Source organism: Lygodium microphyllum, chromosome 20 (genome assembly GCF_053477565.2).
Source record: "Lygodium microphyllum isolate KBCC chromosome 20, Lygodium_microphyllum_v1.1.10, whole genome shotgun sequence".
In the NCBI taxonomy this organism is placed as follows: domain Eukaryota; kingdom Viridiplantae; phylum Streptophyta; class Polypodiopsida; order Schizaeales; family Lygodiaceae; genus Lygodium; species Lygodium microphyllum.
The window spans coordinates 113,351,438-113,373,489 of record NC_141154.1 but is presented as its reverse complement, the minus strand read 5'-3'; the positions used below and the strand labels follow the sequence as shown (position 1 = coordinate 113,373,489).

General features: G+C 42.9%; 1 pseudogene; it reads right to left on the bottom strand.

The window, feature by feature from the left end:
* Positions 1-13,007: 13,007 nt before the first annotated feature.
* LOC148019273 (uncharacterized) lies at positions 13,008-13,607 on the bottom strand (annotated as a pseudogene).
* Positions 13,608-22,052: the final 8,445 nt, after the last annotated feature.

Genomic DNA, 22,052 nt, shown 5'->3' with positions numbered 1-22,052 from the left:
TTTCTAACTCTCCAAAATTATGGTTCAGCTAAGGATATCGCCCAACAGGTGGCCAAGTCTCGTTCAGGCGTAATCCTCCCTTGGACACTCCATGGGAAGCCATGCGCTCCACAAATCTACAAGCTGCCTTTATATGAGCTAAACCACTTATGCCTCCAAGCACAATCAAATAATGCAAGATATTAGGGTTGAAGATCGCCCAGTAAAGGACCCTATGCCTTTGTAAAGAAAGCCCAAGGACAACAATAGTTTGATGTAAGAAAGAAGAAAAAGCTAATACAACTAGTTTCTTTGTTCCAATAAATCAAAACAATTATGCTCAAAGGTGTTTCCATTGCAATGAATTGGGCGACTATAAATGACAGTGTCCAAACTAAACCAACTACTCAACAAGAACAGTTTCATGGACAAAATAAAGGGGCAAGAGAAGAGAAAAAGTTGCTAGAGTAACTATCATAGGAGAGGAAGAGGAAGAGGAAGAGCCCTAAATGGAGACCAAAGTCAAACGAAGGATGCTTCATACTGCTCTCCAAATTTTGATAGATTGTAGAACTACTCATTCCTTTATTTCTTAGAAATGTGCATAGAAACTAGGCATAGAGATTGCACCGACACCTAAACTATTGGTAGAGTTAGGCATTATGGGAGATTTAGGCTCAAGTTTGGGTCTTTTAGTTTTAGAGAGAGAAAGCTTCTCAACCAATAGGAGGAGAGCTACCATTACGGTAAAATAGGGTTTTTCCAAATTTGAAGTCTTTTATCTCGTTTTTATATATTTTTGAAAAGAAGCATTTTTAGGTATTTTTGGAGCATAAATTTGCGGAGGCACAAGAAACAAGAGGTATTGGCACAATTAAAGACAGTAGATGGAGACATTTCTTGTCAGTCCCGCATAATCTTGTAGTATCATGGTCATTTTCTTGAAATTCCTGAACGTTTTCCCTCCACTGTAGTATCCCTCCCTTTTTTCCAAAAAACACAAACAGTTCAGCAAAGTGTGTGTCATCCCTTCATATTTGCACAAGATTTTCTATTCTATTTTCTCTTTTCACTCAACGTCTTCTTCAGCTTCATCTTTTATGTCAATGGAAGCCTCATGTCCTTGTGTCCCTCCTTTCCTATTAGGGCAATCACAATCTACAACAATTTTGATCTTGACAACAATAGGTGGATTCCTACTACCATCTCTATTGATAGTCAGGTTATATTGCAAACAAGGAAGAGAAGATGCCGTGAAAATGAATTTTTTTGATACCTACGAGGGGTGAGTCAATGATTTCAAGGTCGAAGGATCATGGAAAAAAATCAAGGAGGTGCTTATGAACATGCGTATATACACTCAAAACTGCATTTGTGAAATTGGCCTATCGACGTGCCACACCATAGATCAAATTGTAAGTTCAAAAAATTTCAATAGACTTAAGATCGAGTTTTTATGTTTCAAGAATTTATTGAAGGCTGTTTAGGGTTGTAGATATATATCCATCAAACCTTGAAGACTAGCAACCTATTGAAGCGTACTTGGAATCTTTGATACCATTCACAACTCCATTAGCAAGTAGTTATATAAAGTGACCTCTAACAGGTTATTGGTTGAGGATGGGGTTTTTAAAAATGAAAATTTTTATAATACACCATTAAGCATAATAGGATTTGGATCTCTCAGCCCTCTTCCACTCCCAGCTTTGGATAGTGCAGAGTGGCAAATCTTGGAAAAGCGAAAACATGTGAATCTTATAGATTAAAGATTTATGCAATGTAGCTAGCATATAGGTGAAGATCACAATATTCATGCCATTATATATTTTTGTGGATTTTTTAAATGATGAGGAAGTTTGGAAAACAACATTAATGTTCATATGCAAATTGGAGAAATGTATGGACTTCCTAGGTCAAAGTCGAGAAATAAAAGAAGTGTGTGGGGTTATGTCCAAAGTGGAACATAAATCTATTGTTTGCAAATATATGATCACATCACAAAATTTTATTCAGACTTTATATTACATGAGATGGCAATATGTGAATGGAAAGATCGTGGTAGTTGATCAAGACTTACAAGATGATGCTGATAATCCTATGATGATGTTAGAGGTGTGGTTGGAGGATGAGCTCTTTAATGATGCTCAACTTAAGGGAAAACATCTGTTTATGTCAAGTGCGAATGGACCTAATGAACGAGGATCTAAATATCCTTGTTGCTTATTTGTTCAAGTGCAATGGTTACAAGGTAAATAAAATATGCAATCCAAAAGTGTGGTACATTGTCCATCTAAGATACATTTTTCATGTTTGTAAATAACATGAATCATGGTAAACCTTACGTGTAGGTGTCCTAGAGAAAAGAGAGAAATACTTTATGTAAGGACATTCACACTACACAAGTTTTCCTCTTGCCTTAACCTATCCAATAGTACAAATGGAAATATAGATGCAAAATTGTAAGGATGAAAAGTGATACAAAAACTATTTGAATTCCATTTTAAATGATGGCAATTTGATTAGAAAAGCTTTGGATTATGTACAAGAGGATATTTATGATTTGAATACTATAATTTTGGCATATTTACAATCCTTACATCCTCTCTATATCTGAAGTGTCCAAATAGTCGGTATTGTTAGTCAAGTATAGATCATCTAAGTCAATGGCATTGCAATGGGGACATGGCATTTCAACTCAAGGTTCTGGGCATGGAGCTGGAGGGTCATACACAGGTGGTATTAAGAGATTTCGATGAGAAGTGCAATCGATTAGATTTTCAACAATATTTGCTCTAAACAGAAGAAGGTCATCATTTGTATAAGTTGCCAAGTGCTCACCCTACATAAAAATCATAGAAATGAGACTAAGTATAAAATTGTTAAGGCTATGCGAGGCTAAATTAACAAAAAGAAAACTTACATCGCTCGCTTGTTACCCAAGTAGATGTTCCAAGAGAAGTTTTGCATTGTAGTAAACTCTCCATCCGTAGCTATGGCCGTCACTCTACTTTGGTACTCTGCAAAAGAATAATTCTTGTGTTGTGTCAACATTTCGTGGTTTTCTTGAACCACTGCCTCAAAGCCCTTTACTAGATTTTCTAAAGAACTATTTTGTAAAAGTAAAACACAATTAGTGCTTTTATTTCTCCCCCTCCCCCTCCCCCTCCCCCTCTCCCTCTCATGGAACTTACTGCTTCACATTGTCATGGCATCCTTCAATTGAGTTGGCTAGAAAGCATCTCCACGTGGGAATATCATAAGCAATCATGCTCCAATAAGATCTACAAGGCAAGGAGGACAATAAAGTTTGGCAATAATAAAAAGATTTGAGATAACTTAAAAGAAACATACCAAAAAGTCCTTACCTTTCATGGTATGCCATAAACAAATGTTGTACGGTACCTAAGTACACGGGCAGGCCCAAGGGTTTTTTACCCCAACAACCTACTCACTAAAAGGCCAATGGGCCAGGGAGTGAAAAAACAAAAGAAAAGAAAAGAGACAAGGTGAGGAATCATGACATCTCACCCAATGCCCAATCGGAAAGCGAGCTATGCAATAAGTGTCGGGAATCTCCGAGTCCAAGACATCCAGGAGGCAAGTGATCTAGCAGCTCCATACAACGGAGCAATCCAGCACAACTCATGAGTGCAAGGCTATATATCATCATCATCAGAGTAGCGCAATAGTATCAATGTGGCACATACAAGATATGGAGAGCATCCAAACTCTCCAGAGTCAATCACTAAAAGAGGGCCAGCATCCCGGTCACAAGTCAGATGGGGTCTCAAGACAGTATGCGGCCTCATCGAAGCGAAAGACTGACATACGGCTATAGAATTAGCCATAAAACGCATTGAATGCGCATCAAGAAGCTTGAGAGGTGTCTGCATCTCATAAAAGACAGCATGATGGCTAGGTAGAACCTAATGGGCATCCAAATCCCAAAACCTATAAGCTGTAAAGTCACCATCTCCATAACCAAGGAGAAGACATCTGTGTGACATAGGCTCATGTGGCATACTGACAGTGGCCTGGTAGCCAAATATCCTCAAGTGATCATAGGAGGGTCTCATATCAGTCCATGCCTCATGCGGTGTAATACTGTCCAAAGTCAAGCACGACGTCCTGTTAACCAAGTAGACTGTCGTCATAAGGGCCTCAGCCCAAAAGCCATAAGACAATCCAGCTGTGGTAAACATAGTAGCAACCTCGCCTGCAAGGTCAGGCACATGCCATGAGCAATGCCATAATACTGAGGGCATAAGAAATCAATGCCATACTGTTGACAAGAAATCGGTAAGCTAGGAGAGATAGCATAGCTCTCATAATCCATCTGTAAGCACCTAGACCTGCAACCAGCAGAATCCATAAACCTGTCAAGCATAGCAACAACATCCTCAATCTGTACCAAAGGGTAAGCCCAAACACAGTGGGTAGCATGATTTATGAAGGTCACAAAATACGATGCTCCACCAAGTGACCGGGAAGGCATAGGTCCATATACTACAACATGGACAAGATCTAGAGGAGCATGCCTCACACGATCGCCATAAGCCAAAGAGGCTCTGCATGAACCATGAGTACAATGAGGGCAAGTAGCATGGGAAAGAGTAGGAAATAAGCCCATATCACATAAAACATCCATCTCAGTGTGTCGTACATGGCCTAGGCGACAATGCCATAACAATGCATGTGATATCTGCGTAATTGCAACCATAGAATCTCCCACATGAGAGACATGGACTACATAATCACTGCCATATCTAGCACCTCTGGCCAATACCAAGCCACCACAACGGATTTTCCATGAAGTATCCCCAAGAGAGACATAATATCTTACACCATGCAACTAACTGATAGCGATCAGGCTCTTAATGAGCTTAGGTATATGCAAGACATCACGGAGCATAAGAGAAGACCCATTTGGCAAAGCCAAGTGTATATCCCCTGTAACAATAACATGAAAATCCTGCTCAAGGCCCAAAAGAAATACATCTGTCAAACCTCCCTGTAAGAAGAGAACCAAGCTCTATGCGGAGTAACATGACAAGATGCCATACTGTTAAAAGCCAATCAAAGGTATAGGTCGTATCACTGAGCAAGTAATTTGCAGGGTAACACGATGCCAGGAGTCTAGGCTCAGCTGTATCATCATGGGTAACTACATGCACCATACCACTATCAAGAGTGGTCTCACCTACTGTATCATTGACTCTGCTCTCATGTCTAGTGCAGCGCAATCTTTTCTGCTCTCTAATCCACTTGAAGCATTTACGCTTCACATGCCCTGTCTTTCCACAATGAAAGCAAACAGAACCTGCAAAACCTATAGAAGAGGACAACTACTTTGTAATAGTATGAGTAGGGCTGTCCAATACATCCAAGGAGCTCAAAGAATCAGGGGAACCCTCATCAGAGAGAACATGCTCATCAAGAGGACTGTCTGCATGACTAGAAGAGCTGGAAGTTGTCATAGCATATTGCAAAGGGGACTCATCCAAACCAGAAGGAGAGAACACAAAGGCATCAACCACGGATGCAAAAGCTTCCACACGGACAAGCCTAGCAAAAAAAAGCATGGCATATCCAACCACTATAGCTTGCAACCATAAAAGCATAAGCATGCCTCAGAGCCATAAATGCATAAGCATCCTCGAAACATTGGAGTATACATAACTTTGCAGTGTCTCCTACCATGTACTGACATACATGTCCAAGAATGGCAGGTGGCAAATAAACTTGCAAGAATCAAGCTCCAATAAAAGCCAAAATATCTGTGTAAAAGCATCCAGGTAAGAGGCTCTGTAAAATACATAGCAGCAGACCATGTGCATACACCGGTGGCCATAAAGATCAACTGCTCCCTGACATACACGGGCAATAGTATCCCAAATAGCATAGATGCCATACAACAGAGAAGCAAAACGGCCATAACAATAAATCCCAATCACTATCCAAGTCCACTGATCGGTAAGTATCCCGCATATCAAATGCAAACAAGCAATCACAACTCAATTGGCAACTGCCAAAACAAGGGAGCGGTTCATTGCTCAATACTTGTAAGTGCATCCAAGTAATAGCCAAGATCCATAATCAGAGCATCAAATCCCATATAGCATCCAAGGTCATAGCAGAAAAAGCCAAGTCGTAACGAAAAAATCCAAGTCAATGTCTAATTGCTCAAGGGAATCCTCAAATGAATGTCGAGATGAGCTCAAACAATTGCCATCCATAGCCAAACCATAAAGCATTCACCAAGTCATCATAACCCGTACTGGGTTGCCTAGGCATAAACCATGTCACAGATGAAATGCCAGCTGTAAAGAAGTGACAATCAAACCCAAATCGATCTCTAATCTTAGCTCAAAAGCATTCTGGAGCATAAACAAGACATATGGTATAGTCTAAATACATAATGACATCATATCAAGTAGCCAGGAGCACCCTGTGACCAATAGGCATAACCCAACTGTAGCATAAATAGCTTCAGCCCTGAAGTTTCCAACAGTAAATAACAGTCCAAAATGGAGCAAAATAATGCTCAAACCAAGCTCAAATCAAGTGCCAACTCATAGGCATACATTCTGTGACATATAGGCACCAACCGGGCATAATCATGCATCAAATGCCAAGACATGTAAGCATAAAATTGAAGTAATAGGTGGCTGCCCTTTTTCGGACAGATCTGGGACTGTTCAAAATAGTCAATGGCTGAGCTAAATCAGCTTCAAATGCATCTCACATAAGAGGCATAACATCCATAAGTGATCCGGTATCAATAGACATCAGTAGAAGCATCACATAAGCCATAGGCATACAAATACATGATGTCTCAGACCTGAAATCTGTTGCAGAATATTCTGTCATCAGAATTTGGCAAATCTGACATCACCATCGCGTCCCAGCATGCCAAAACCCCAACTTAGACTCTTACCTTGCCTGAATCGGGTTTCGAATGCCCGAGATATGACAAAAAGAGTGATTTTTGAGCCATTTTTGCAAGCAGGCGCAAATAAAACGTGAGCATGCTGCTGTACTTGAGGGGCCAAATCAGGGTGGATAGGGGATAAGCAAGAGCCCAATGAAGGCGGCCTACACAAGCCTAGGACAAGTTCAAGCAAGAGGTGAAGAGAACAAGCTTCAATGATGGAAGCTATGGCTGCCTCTTCATGAAACCTTGTTGTTCATGTCAAAGAATGGCTGAGAACTAAGTAAGAAGCAAGCTCTCATACCTTGTGTAGATGCCCAGAAGAGCTCGCGAAGGAATGGCTCTGATACCAGTTGAAAGGGATGCAGGAGACGCGGGAGAGAAGAGCACACACAATGTAGGTGCTGTCAACAATGTTATGACAGTCTTATTGCACTTTCATATATATATGAATAAAGAATATGGGCAGTCACTGTACACGGGGGCAAACCCAAGGGCCTTTTACCCCAACATGAACTTGAGTAGCCTGAGGGATGTGAAGTCCCTAGGCATCACTATCACCCTATGGGCATGAGCTGCCAAAATGTAGGAGTCCTAAAAAAATTCTGCCATAAAGTCCTCGATAGCTTCATGCATGCAATCCAATGCTGAGGCATGCTAGAGAAAGTCCAGGTTGTTTGTTTCCCATATATCTTTAACAATCCTGCTAAATGGCATCTTTGCAATCGCTAGTCATGGTAGTTCATGATCCTCCTCAACACTTTAAGGAATGAGGCATCCTACTAGTACTGCTTATGATGATAAGCTCTGGTCTGCAAGGGGGTCATCCTCTTCCAAATCCTTGTTGTGAGCTTGGGCCAAGGACTGATGCATCATCTTGCACATTCTATCTAGAGGATGTTGTGCAATGTGTGGATCTCTAGACGATACTACCCTTGCAGTTTGCTTTGTTCTAGCCATGTCTACAAAAGAGTACAAACATAGTATTAGAACTCCCAATGAGAAAAGGAAAAAAAACTAGAGAAATGGGATACAGAGACTGAACCCGAAAAATGCAAGGAAGGGGTTTCACCCCCCTCGCGTTGTGTGGGGTAGGGGGAATTGCAGAACGCAAGGGGAGGGGGTCCCAAAATTAGGAGGGTCTCCCTCACCTTGTGCGGTCCTGGGGTACCCAAAATTAGAAGCCCCCCCCCCCCCCCCCCCCAACATTGTGCGGTTTTCAATGGGTGGGGGAGGACTACATAATGCGAGGGTGGGGAGTCGCAAGATTGGGAGGCCCCCGCCTTGCATTGTGTGGCTCTTGCCAAGGGGGACAACACAACGTGAGGGAGACGGATTGAGATTTTTACACACCCCCTCTCACATTGTCCAGGACCTGGCCTGCTGCATTCTGTAGGACTTGGGCTATTGCACAATGCGAGGGGAGGGTGCTCTTTCAACTTGTTATGGCTATATTGCGTTGTGCGGGCTTCACTGGGGGAGAGACTCATCACCATAGATGAGCACTGAGAGTTATGGAGGTTTGAGAGGTTTGCATCCTGCAAAGTGAAAAGTCAATCAACTATCAAATTTTGTGATGTATATGACGCTTACATGTGTTGATATCACACTCGATGCCATGTTAGCAAGAATGTGTGGTGACACATGTGAGAATTAAAGATGCATGCCATGTGTCCGCTGTCAAGGTCCCTTTGCATGTGAAGAAATGAGTGAGGTGCCACGTGTCATCATCGAGATTCCTTGCACACGTGTTGTAGTGAATGCACACATACATAGTCACTACATGTGCAATATCCAAGGCTATAGAGAGCCAAGCTAGGAGTAGATTTGCCCCCTATTTTTGTGCTCACTCACTTCCTCTCTATCATTTTACTCTTTCTCTCCCTCTCCCACCCTCCTCTCGGCTCATGTTGCTTGATCAAATGTCTATTCTTACTCTCTTTCCTAAGGTGCAACCCTCATTGCACTCTCTTTTGGACTTTTATTGTTTTGGTATAGTAGCTTGCACCCCCTCCCCCTCCCTCGGGCATTGGAACTGCACAATGCAAGGAAGGGAGTTTCAAAATTTGGAGGGTCCCCCCCTCATGTTGTGTGGTCTCCCCTCCAAAAATAACCACCAAGGACCAGCACAACGTGAGGGGAAGGCCTTGAGATTTTGAACCCCTCCCCCCTCGCGTTGTGTGGTCCCCCTGTCCCAAAACAACCACCAAGGACCAGTACAACACGAGGGAAGGACCTCAAGATGTTGAAACCCTCCTCTTGCATTGTGTTGTTTTTCCACGTTGTTAACCCCAACACGAAGAAAGCAAAAGGAAATAAAAAAGACGCAAGGCAAAGGCGGAAAAAAGGTAGCCCGACTGAAGAAAGAATAGGAGAAAAGGCCAAAAGCGCAAGGGCAACCTTAAAAGTCCAAGGCAAACACAAAAGGGGAAATGTGCATTTTAAAATAAAAAGGCGCACCCGAAAATCTTGTAAAAGAGCGCCGGGCTCTCACCTGTGCAATTTGTAAATGTAGACGGGCGGTGGAAAGGAATCTAGGAAGATAGAAGGACAATGGGAAAAAGGGCCTAGGCTATGGCCGGCCATGTAAAAAGGGAAAAAGGGGATGACCGCCCAAAAGGGATTTAGGGTTTTGTATATAAAGTTGAAAAGTGAATGAGAAGCTCATTCTTGTGTGTGGCCAAAAGTAGCTCTCCTCTTCTTCTTCCTCTTCTTGTTCTTGCTTGCTTGAGCTTGTGCTTGAGAGAGGGAGTGAGTGTGTGAGGGTGAGGGACCGAGGAGGAGAAGCTCTCCATCATCTCCTCTCTTCTTCTCTTCTCTTCTCTTCTCTTGTCTTGCTCGCGGCAATGGAGCTTGGAGCGTGGAGCTTGAGGATGGAGCTTGCTTGAAGCTTGCACTTGGATCGTGGAGCTACCGGAGTGCGCGGGAGAGGAGGTAACTCGAACGGCATCAAGGTAAGCTCACTACACCCGTAGATATGGATGGCTCGTCGGCTATGTGAGAGGTAGCCATTAGTGCTCGGCTTGGAACGCTTGAAACAATAAGCGGTCTGAGGGTCTTGGCGGTTGAGTGAAAGCTCCCACACACGTCCCTGCCCCAAACCATCGAGGTCCTGCATAATCTAGGTAAGGGGGGTTCGAGATTAAACCCCTTGCCTCCCCCCCTCATGTTGTGTTAGTCTGGTCCACTCGGACTTACACAATGCGAGGGGGAGGGGACTAAGATTTTGAAACCCACCCTCCTGGCGTTGTGCAGGTCCACCTCGCCCCAAACTATTAGGGACCCCCACAATGTGAGGGCAGAAGTCTTGAGATTTTGAAACCCCCCTCCCTTGCATTGTTTGGGTCCCCTTTTGTGTATTAATGTTTCTCATATAGTTGTGTTTACAAATATGGATGCTACAAAGGTGCAACATATGGAGGGGACTCTTGAGCGTGTGGAGGAGTGAAGCCAATCCTAACACTCCAGCATAAGAGCCTACTGGTATTGAAGGCACTTCTAGCACTCCGATACTAGAGCTTATGAGAAGTGGATGTAGTCTTGAGGATATGCTTGTAGATTTCCTTAGTTGAGTGGGACAAGAGCATTTGCTACCACAAGTATCCTAGGCATTTTCTATCATCGCCTCTGCAAGCACAGGAATGGATCAAGGCCTCGCAAGTCTATCTCAAGGAACATGAGGCCACATTTTTGGAGCAGACATCTACTAGAGAGGTTCCTATTGAGGACCTGCAGTATATTCATATGAATAATGCCTTTGTTGATAACCCCCAAAGGAAAAGGTTCTATAGGATAGTGCTAAGGGTTCTTGAGGGCATGAAGAAGACAAATCTATAGTGCCCTGCACACAATCAGAAGTGCTATCTTGTTGAGTACTTTCACGGGTTCGTATGATTTCTACATGTGTTGCTAGGGGATGAAGAAAAAGAGCCTATCCAAGACCTAGAAAATACACAACAACCTTATGAAGTGGAGACAAATGGAGTGCAAGAGGTTTCACAACCAGTAGGTGGCCAATGAGAGGGAGCAAAGTGCTCAACTCGATGTTGAAGCTTTGAGAAGGAAGAACACAGAGGTGGTGGGTTCTATTGTTGAGCAAGAGGTTGAGGAGGATGTTGGTGAAGTTCCCATAGCTTTGCTCCCCTCCTTCCCTATTGTCGAAAGGCAGTATGTTCTCATGTCCAATATCCAAGCCCTTTTTAACATCAAGGAGGACTATTGCCTAGCCATTCTTGCACAAAATCTAGAAAAAGGTTTTACCTTATTGTACCAAATTGGGATAAGTATATGTTGGTGGATTCAAGTGTCAAGGAAACAGAATACTTCTCCATAGTAGAGACCTTGACTATGATATACAAGGATGCACTTCGAATATGAGTCATCCATTTCTTTAGAGGAAGATTTCAAGGCAACAAAAAAAAGAAAAGAATGTTCCTCACTTGGGCAAATCAAACAAGGATTTGACTCCTAAGTACTTGCAAATCGGCAAATCATCCATTCAAATATGGAGTGAGGAGTTGCTTCTTGCAAATGAAAATTAGAAGGTTTGTTTCACAAACTATGTTCATTTGGATACCATATTGATTTCCATAAAACTTTTTCTAAGACTCACTAGGTATGTATGCTATTTTTCAACTTGTTGTGTACGAAAATGGTTTTATTGGCCGTGTAGGTGGCAAATGGAAGGGAGGTTTAGGCAAGGACTCTACCTTGGGCCATTACATCAAAGACCTCACCTTTCCAAAGTTCGTTGCATTCCACCACAAGTTCTCAAGGGACAATGCAAAGTTCACTCTTTTTGTATTGAAGACCTTTTCAAGATATATTGGAGGGTATCCTATTAGGTGGAATGCAGACAAGATAAATTTTTTGGAGAAGTAAGAAGTTGTGAGAATTTTTTGTCAAGGCCATGGTTTCTAAAAACTACGTGCCAAATACCACTTAGCATATGCATCATTCAGGATGATGAGAGCATGATCAAGGATCCCAATATGCTTGCAAAATATGGAAAGAGGCGCTTGCTTAGAAGTAGATCAATTCCAAAAATTGATCAATAATCTTTAAATAAACTAGAGCAACAATTACAAAAAGAAGCTGGGCCATCTTCAAAGAGGCCACAAGTAGAGGAGTGAGCTTCATTATTGTATACTCAAGAATAGTGATTTTTCAAAGAAAGTGAGTTTGTATATTTGTTATGTAAAATGTTTCTTCCAAAAATAGATAATTGATAAGTGTTCCTCTGTGTCAAAATTTCTACAAATGCCTCAAGTATTTATGAGGAACTGTTGGTTATGGGTTTCCAAGTTTTTTCTTGCCTTTGTCTAGTCTGTCACCACAGTATGTTTGATGCATCAAAAATCTCCCACAATTATTTTCTTTTTTGTCTCTCCAAATGTTGCATTGTTTTGTTGATTTTAGATGTTAGTGCTTCTTTTCTATTAGCTCTATGGACAAGCTTTCTATATGTCCATTGGTGTAATTCTTCTAAATTGTTGGCTTTCTCTACTCCTCCACCATGTCTTTATGGATGAAATAGCCTGTACGTGCTTGATAATGTGTTTTCTCCATAACTTGAGTTAACCACATTGATAAACTTCCATATTCCTTGGCAAACCAAGGGGTGTGGTTATATACAATGTGTTATTAAAGCTTAAGAAAGGATGTTAGATTGCTACTTCATGCATGTGCGATTAAGAAATTATACTTTATCAGATATTATGAAGATAATGTACCATGTAGTGGGTAATGTGTTGATTTGTCTATGCACTAACCATCGACTTTTGAAATTCATCCAATGCTATTTCAAAGGCATGGTAGTCATGTAAGCTCCATGCTTGCATGTCACAAAACTTAAATATTGTATCTAAAGACTTCCAAACATTGGCCTTGCATGATCGTGCTTCACCATTGTTAGTATGGCCCAGCCCACAATTACATTGTGGATGCACTTCCACATGTTGAATTGAATTCTTTGAGTGGAATGTTTTACTTGACTAGGATTATCTAAGGGTTGTGGAGATAAAAATCTCCGGGCTTTCACACCCCCAATCGAGAGTTTCTTTGGCATGTCCTTCTCAAGTGCTACAATTGGCTTGACCTATGTAGACCTAGGTCGTATTGTCCAAGCAAAATATATATACAAGAAAAGTAATTTCTCAAACAATGATCCTGCATAGACCATGCATTGTGCAGATATGGACTTGAGACAAGGGAATATCTAAAACTGCTCTCAAACTTGGATCTTTGAGGTGCCTATTGGGTGCCTTTTTCCAATTCCTTTTGTCAAGCTCCTTGGCAGCATGCATGCAATATATGCATGGGCTCTTCAAATTGGCCCCTTTTGAGACATTGTACATGCACTTTAGGGTCTTCAAATCACCTGCTAGATGCCACTCTACTTTGAATCTTCCAAATCCTTCCATATTCAAGATTCTCCCATTCCTTTGCTCACTAATGATTTGGGGTATATTTGTCTTTTGGAAAATCCAATGTAAGGTTTCAAAATTCTTGGACATAACTTGAAATACACACATATTATAAGCATGTGACACAACAACAGTATTAGCATAAGTAAACTTCCAATTTAACATATATTGCTCACCTCAAAGGACCCTAGAGAGAATATATTGTTCTTAGACTGAACACTAAAGCATTTTAGATTGTGCTTTGAAATTGTTGGATCGATTTCCCTATTCATCAAGGTGATGGTGACTTGTTCTAACTTTTTATCCTTCACAATTTGGCACTCATCGAGCTTGAGTACAAATTTCAGGAGACCATCACATTCATCTAGTCACCTCAAATAATTGAACACGATATGACTGTAGGACCTCCAAGTTGTAAAATATATTGCTGTATTTGTTGTAAACCATCACATGATACGTATCTTCAATATGAAATGAATCTCTAAGGAGTTGTGGAACTTGATCACACTTTTTTTTGCATTCTTTTGAGTGATGTTGGATTTGGCAATATTGATCCTTATAGCTTAGATTTCTTCATCTTCCTATAAAGAGATTTGTAAATATCTATGTATCCCTTGCTAGATATACTTGACTCATCCAACAAAGCTTGTATATCACTTGAGCTAAGTTGACTCCCTCTAAGGAAAATCTCAACCTCCTATTTTGCAAGATTTCGATACTTTGGATCCTTTAAAATTGTTTTGATAGCTTCCTTATTTAGAAGCATTTTACAGTGTTCAATTGATGACTCCATGCTTGAACTCATTTTAGTTATCATAACTTATTTGACAAATACTTTATGAGATGGAAAAAAAAGTAACAAAGAGTGAGCTTACTTCACTGCATGTATTCCTTTCCTAATACCATTACTTCGTAGCTACATGTCTTGAATATTTTAAAGTTTCCTACATCGTTTGTGAACCCCCAAAATTTGTCCTTTAAGCCTCAATTAATCTCTTTGTTTCTCCATCTCTAAAATAGTCTTCTTGTTCTATAGAAATTTGGGCTTACATTGCTCTAATGTTTGCCTCAAAGAGGCATTCTTCTTCTCTAACAAATCTCTTTCTAACTTGTGTACATTGCTAAAGGCATCCAAATGTTGAGTGTATCCTAAGAGGCCATTATAACCATTTCTAACAAAGCTTATTAAGGATGTAATATCCCTGAATAGAGGCATGAAGTTATGCAAAGGATCTTTTGGATACATTTTCCCATCAATCCATAGATCTATATTTCTCTTTCCTTGCAACCTACAAAGTTTTATTGGATGTAGAAGACATGAGACCAAGTTTGTTTTTGTTACTTAATGGCTCATACTCATGATCAAGCTCGACATAGAGGTGATATACCTCTCTCAGTATCTCTTTGATGATGTTTTGGACACGGCGGTCTCCCTTTGTGATGTTGATTCCACCCTGGCCATCTCCATTCATGGTGTTGATTTTGCCCCAGTCATCCCTATTGATTCCACCCCATCTATCTCCACTTGTGATGTTGATTTAGCTTCAGCCATCCTTTTTTGTGATGTTTGTGAAGTTTCTTTCAAAAAAATGAGGGACAATACTTGGTAATATTTCAAATGTAATCTGGTGGATTGTTAATTGAAAGACAAACAAGGCAAAAAATCCAGAAAAGCTAAAGCAAAAGACAAAGGCCAAGGCACAAGGAGAAAAGTCCTAAATAAGGGAACAAGGCGCACAAGGAAAAGCGCAAGTCAATAATTTTGTAAAAGAGTGCAAGTACATCATGGTTTAATTCAAGGAGCATCGGGCTCTCACCCGTGCAATTTGTAAATGTAGACGGGCTGTGGAAAGGAAGCTAGGAAGATAGAAGGACAATGGGAAAAAGGGCCTAGGCCACAGCCGGCCATGTAAAAAAGGGGATAAGGGGATGACCGCCCAAAAGGGATTTAGGGTTTTGTATATAAAGTTGACAAGTGAATGAGAAGCTCATTCTTGTGTGTGGCCAAAAGTGGCTCTCCTCTTCTTCTTCTTCTTCTTCTTCTTCTTGCTTGTTGAGCTTGTGCTTGAGAGAGGGAGTGTGAGAGTGTGAGGGAGTGAGTGTGTGAGGGTGAGGGACCGGGGAGGAGAAGCTCTCTATCTTCTCCTCTCTTCTTCTCTTCTCTTCTCTTCTCTTGTCTTGCTCGCGACGATGGAGCTTGGAGCATGAAGCTTGAGGATGGAGCTTGCTTGAAGCTTGCACTTGGATCATGGAGCTACTAGAGTGCGCGAGAGAGGAGGTAACTCGATCGGCATGGAGGTAAGCTCACTACTCTCATAGATATGGATGGCGCGTCCGCTATGTGAGAGGTAGCCATTAGTGCTCGGCTTGGAACACTTGAAACAATAAGCAGTCCCTGGGTCTTGGCGGTTGAGTGAAAGCTTCCACATTTTGGTTCCATTGCCGGGACCAACGGATTCAAGCCTTGAGTGCTTGCGCACTTCGAATCGAGCATTGAAGTAGGGTTTTCCCTGAACCGGTGTGCTTGAGATAGATAGGTAGGAAGCGAGGGAGTTTGAAGAGGTATTCGATCTCCTTAGCAAGTAGGTTTTTGTTGTTTTGAACTTGGGAAAGCATGATGGAGTAGTGTAGGTATTTCTCTTATAAAATTTTTCTTGCATTTATGAAGGATAGGAGCAAAACATTGGAGCAAACAGTAGGGTTTTCTGTTGCTGTATAATAGGCTGAAACAGGGAAATAGGGGCACAGATTCAAAATTTTGGCTGGAAGAGTATGAGGGACTAACTTCTGAGGTCACAGCAGGCTGGGATGGGGCAATAAGAGGCCCAGGGAACCAGGAAAGACCACATTTGACATCCCGCCTTCTGAGAAGAGAGTGAGCTTGAGAGCCAGGGGGAGAGCGAGAGAGAGAGAACAGCGGGGAGACTCTTGAAGGACTGATCGATTCGAGCACCATATCGTTCCAGGTATGCTAGGCGGTTCCCTCTGTTGCTTTGCATCTATTTGGAAGGTACGACACGATTCGGTGGAGTAGACGTTGACCTAGAGGCATCGCGCGCAACTCGTGGGCCGTTGTTAGCGCCATCGGACCAATTCGTCTAAGTCCCAGAATAGGATTGCTCGATCTTTGGAGTTGGACCGTCCGACTCCGAAAATCAGACCTCTTCGAAAATCGGACCACTTTTTCGATCTGATTCCTAGAATTGCACCAGTCCTAGAATCGGACCAGTCCCAGAATCACACCACCTTTGCTTGTTTGATCGAACCCGTCCGATTTTGAAAATCGGACACTCGGACCCTGGAAATTAGACACAAGGAATCAGACGGCTCAAAATCGAACGCCTGTCAAAATCGGACCTGGTGACCAAAATTGGACCACTGGACCATCGGACCAACCCGAAATCGGACGTCCGATTCTGATAATCGGGCTCCTAAAAATTGGACATTTGAGAATCGACAAAAAACTGTCAAAATCGGACAAGTATTTAGAACGCAAATTTTGACGCATCTAAACCCCGAAATTGACCCCAAAGGCTACGTAGAGCTAAAGGCACATCACAGATCCATCACTGGGCTGAAACTTAGAGCAAGTAGTTCAAAATTTGGCTATAAATGGTCCTCCAAAGTGCGCATGGCGTTTACCGTAACGGCCCTACGGGCCGGGGGAGACTACCCCCCCGGACCCCCGCAAAGGGGGCTCTTCCCCCTCTGCACCTCCCCCAATTAGGTTGGAGAGAAAACACGTGTCGTGATAAGTCCTCCAAAATAGACCCTAGTGTAGTAATGGCTTTACACGAGCATGGATTCTCACTTGCAAAAGAGCAACCAAAAGCCTATACCCGAATAGAGAGAAATAGAGACCCTAGAACATCAATGGGCCAATCTAGCCAACAAGGGCAAAAAGGCCACACTATAAAAACACATACGTGTTGCATTCGGACTGCATCTAGTCAAAGCAGAAAGCAACAACATCGAGCTACAACAGCGAGAATGACTAGATATGACAGTCCTGACGATAGATGCTCCTTGAATAGCACTGCACTGACGATCCAAGACATCAGTGGAGAATCCACATCTGGTCGTGCAGTTGGGGACTCAAGGGCATTTGTCAGGAGGCTTAAATTTACAAGCCAAGACCCGGAAGATGAAGACAAAGTACCACCTGCTTATCTTAGGGTCAAGCTCACCGCGAAAAGAGAGCATACTATCGATGCTCTGATTGATGAAGGAGCAAATTTTAATATCTTGACCTATGAATCATGGACCCTACTAGGCCAACCAAAGCTCACACCGACTAATGCAACTCTTAGCCCTTACGGGGGACACCCACAAGCACTCATAGGGAAATGCAAAATCCTTGCGACAATTGAAACTGAAAGCTTGCCTATCCTATTTCATGTTCCTCCAAATAGTGCTAATTATGGGAAGGAAACCCTCCTAGGAAGACCCTTCAAAAAGACAATCAAGTGTGAGGCCGACTATGTAGCACAGAGGATACACTTGACACTACCAGGTGTAAGGATAGTCACGACCTTTAGTAAGGGTGACCTCATCGAACCTCGAGGGAAAGACAAGGAAGGTGATGACCTAATCGTCAAATCTACTAACGAGAGCAAGGACTTGTTGGAAGAGTTGATACAAGCATAGGTCGAACAACGAGAACCAGTGTGAGTGAGGCCATGCTTGAAACAAGAAGGTCAAGAGACAATGCCAAGGATGGGCTTTGGACTTACAAATATCGTAGAAGACCCCAAAAGAAGCCTAAGCCTTATAGACGAAGGCATCGATGGAGAGCCAATACAATGCCGAGATGGATATCCAAAGCGTTGCTATGTGCTCAAAGGTATTATGCAGGTAACCGATGGATTTGGGTACCAAAACCCCCTGCTAAGCCACCTCTATCAGCTGAAGGCCAGATTGCATCAAAAGCAATGAAGCACAAGAGGAAATCTAAGAGAAACTCCAAGTCTCGAGGCAAGAAACCAAACATGAGTTTTCAAAAGAAAGAGCCTTAGCCTAGCATGCTTAATAAGCAGATGCCATATGTAACCATTGAGCATGCACAAAGACCACTAGTACTCAAGGAGCTTTTGACTTCCCAAGAGGATAATGAGCACCAGAGGCACAACGCTGCTCGTGAGAAGGCTGATTGCTCAACAAAGAAAATGGCACAATCATCTAATAGCCTCGAGCAAATCATTCAGCTAGTGCCACGTCCACCTAAGAATCCTAGATCTCCTACACCCTCTTTTCCCAAACAGACACAGGAAGCACAAGAGCAGTCGTCAAGAGCGGCTGCTCAATCCCAATCTCTATCTCCATCTAAGCTTCCAAATGTCCAAGAGATAGGACATGACACCATCCGTAGCTCTCAGCCCAAGGATATGCTTGTGTAACCTAATGTGACTAGATCAACACATGCTCGATCTACACAAGTGAATGCTCAAAGGGCAACAAAAGACACGACCACTTTCGATCACCCTAGGGACTTGACACTGCAATCTACTAGCAGTAGCCAGTCCATTGGAATAGTTGCTACTACTTCCAATCAAGGATCACAGCAATCACAGCCCTTGGCCGTGACAATGCCCCTTGCGGAACGTGTCCTTAGTAGTTTACCTGTGGAGGAGGTGTCGCAACCAACTTCCTTGACAACTCCAGCACTTCCAAAGTGCCTAAAGCCTAGGCTGGAGGAGTTAAACACAAGGGAATTGGATGAAGAGCTAGACTCTCCAAAAAGGGAGGCAGTTGTACCCCTCACAACCTAGCAAGGCTATTCAGCAGGCCATGGCTATGTCCCACGCAGACACACTAGAGAAAGAAAATGCTGAGGCCCAACCAAGTACATCAACGGTTGACCTAGTCCAGGGTCCTGAGTCGTTGAGAGATGCACCTTCACTGACTAAGAAAAAGAGGAGAAAACAACGAAAACAACAGCAGATATAGGTGGTTGTGGACCCCAAGAACATCGAGACCAAGAGCGTTGGAGAGCTGAGGAATAAAGCATCGAGACCATCCACCAATGAACCCATTGATGTCTCTCCTAATAGCGGTGAAATCTCAAACACATCCGTGCGCTTTGAAAAATCAAAGCAGCCATTACCATCAATGGTTGCTTCCAACACTCAATCCACTGACAATAGAACTCGCATTGACCAATCAAGAGTGGATACACCGCCGTCACAACAGGGTGACAAATTTATACCAGTCACATCCAAGGAGAATCATGATGCAATAACAAAGCCTCAGGAGAAGCATGGAAACCCCAAGAGCATAAGAAATCCAACCGTTGACCAATCTTGCTCGTCTAGGCCTGAGCCCCTAGCTATGCCAAAGCCTAGGCAAACTCCTAGAACCTTGCATGAGATAGCAACCGAGCAAGCCCTCGTTGAACATAAAAGTGTCGCAGAATGCTTCACTGAGTTGGATGCTAAGCTCAAAGTGTTCGCACGTGTCTATGTCCTGGCAGACATGGACGCATTCCCTAAAGAGCAGCTTGAAGAATACTTGCCATTTTCCTTATCTTGGGAAGAGTAAGAACATCTTGATGAGCACTATAACAGGCTCATGTATGAATGCATGCAACTCATCTCTGACGAGGAAGCCGACGAACTACGCTTAACTGTAACATTCAATGACATGCTCTGCCAACCAAATCTCTTAGAGATAGAGCAACTAAAGCAACTATCAAAGGGTCAAAGTCAATTTGAACAACGTTGATGTGAAAACCATGTTGCAATGGCCGAACTAGGAGCCCAGATCATGACAGTCTCAGAGGAGCGATTGGCCAAATGGCGGTCTCAAAGGGACCCAACCTATGTGGCACCAACTTCCTTTCGAGTGCTAATTGCCATTCGGGGTACGAACTTAGCTGAAACTAGCCAAGAGAACCCTCTATTTGATAAGGTTCTCACTGAGGAGGAGTTACATGTTGCCAGTAGACTCGGACAAGGTTCCATGCTACTCGATGTTGCAAAATATCTATCGGTATTGAGTAAGATGCCATGAGTACTAGATGCGTGTGCCACATCCAGTACAATTCACAGTTCTACAATTGGCTTTTATCCTCAAGAAGTGACATGGATTCATAAATATGTACATTAATTTAAATATTAAAAAAACAATGAAATTTGTGACCCTGTATAGACAATATCAACACACACAAGCAATGATAGTCAAGACCAAGGAGAAGAGTTGGGTTCAACAGGCTAAGCTCCTCAGGTCCTCCTCTCACCACACATTTAGAAGTTGTGTGACCATTACAGCCTCCAGGTGGAGGGCAAGCAACCCTCATCACCACCATAGGAAGATCTGACCAACATCTCTAAGGGTGTAGGCAGGGTACCGTCCCTTGCTATACACCTTTCCTCCTTTCCGGTCTATCCTCCCGAGGATGAGCCTGCCCCACTCCATGACAACCAGTCCACGCAACTTAGCATGAGCCAAGATCTGCTAATGGCTGGAGGCCAAATGAACATCATCATGGGGGCCATCCCTCTGCAACAAACATTGCATGCCTCACCTCTCCCCTTCTCGTCATATGCGCTTGATAACCCATTGTATAATCCCTTCCATGCGAGTAGTTTTATCCTATCTCAAGGCCTAATCCTTGGTTCGCATTGTGCAGGTCCCCCTACGGTAGCAAACATGGAGCACCCAATGCAACTGGCTTGCAAAGACGTTATCCGTCTCGTCGAAGGGAGCATGCAGTACAAGCTCCTCTGCCAGAACGCTACGTATCTAGCCTCAAAAGGTATGCAAAGAAACGAGGCCCCAAGCGACACTGCCTCGGACGTAGGCTGAAAAATCCTCATGCCAGTGGAATAAAAGCTCAAGGGAGCACACAAGACGTGGCAACCTGATCGTGTGTGCCCCCACCAGACGCTCGGGCACTAGGTGCTCGAAAGAGGAGAGGGCAGCTCGAAACAAGAAAGAATTTCATGCATTGTTCAAAAGCATTCTGGAAACAGTTGTGGCTAGGGACTACACCATTCAGGTCCCAACCGACATCTTCCCTGCCCAACCTCATAGGAGCCCCTCACCAGTAGAGCCTCAGTAGCCCAACCACCCGGACTCACCCCGCCTCGTGCAAATAGAGTAGCCCCTATGACATACAAGCAACTTAACAAAGGCCATCCTGCCATAACTTTTTGTCTTTTAATGGTTAAAGGGGCAAGCTCCCCACCTGTACACACTTTCCTTACCTATTGCTAATATATGCCACGTCTTTAACAAGCACCGGAATAGGCATCGCAATCAGCATCATAGGATTTTGATAAAGTAATATCTTGACATGATTGCATCTGTTCGTTGTACTTGACACATGCGACTTGCATATACTCTCATGAAGTGACAAGTGGATGCAGGATGACGCATGTCTTCGTGCAAACATATTCAATGCCCAAGTCACCGCAAGACCACCAACCTCACAAACAACCGTGACAAAGCCACGCTGCTGAAAGTGAAAATCACCCTTGCTAGTGCCCACATTGCATGGCCCAAAGCATAGTCATGGGCTATGCTCTCTTTCTGGGTCAAGCTCTACAGTTGGCTCATGACAGTTGTTACCTCAATTGTACCAACATCGCGTGTCACAAAGAGGTTTGCAATATCTCAAGTGTATCTCCCCATCTCAACAACTGCTTCTCTAACACTCAGGCTAGGGCAAAATCATTACTACAATATCCATTTCCTGAGCCTTTGAAGCTTGACATTTC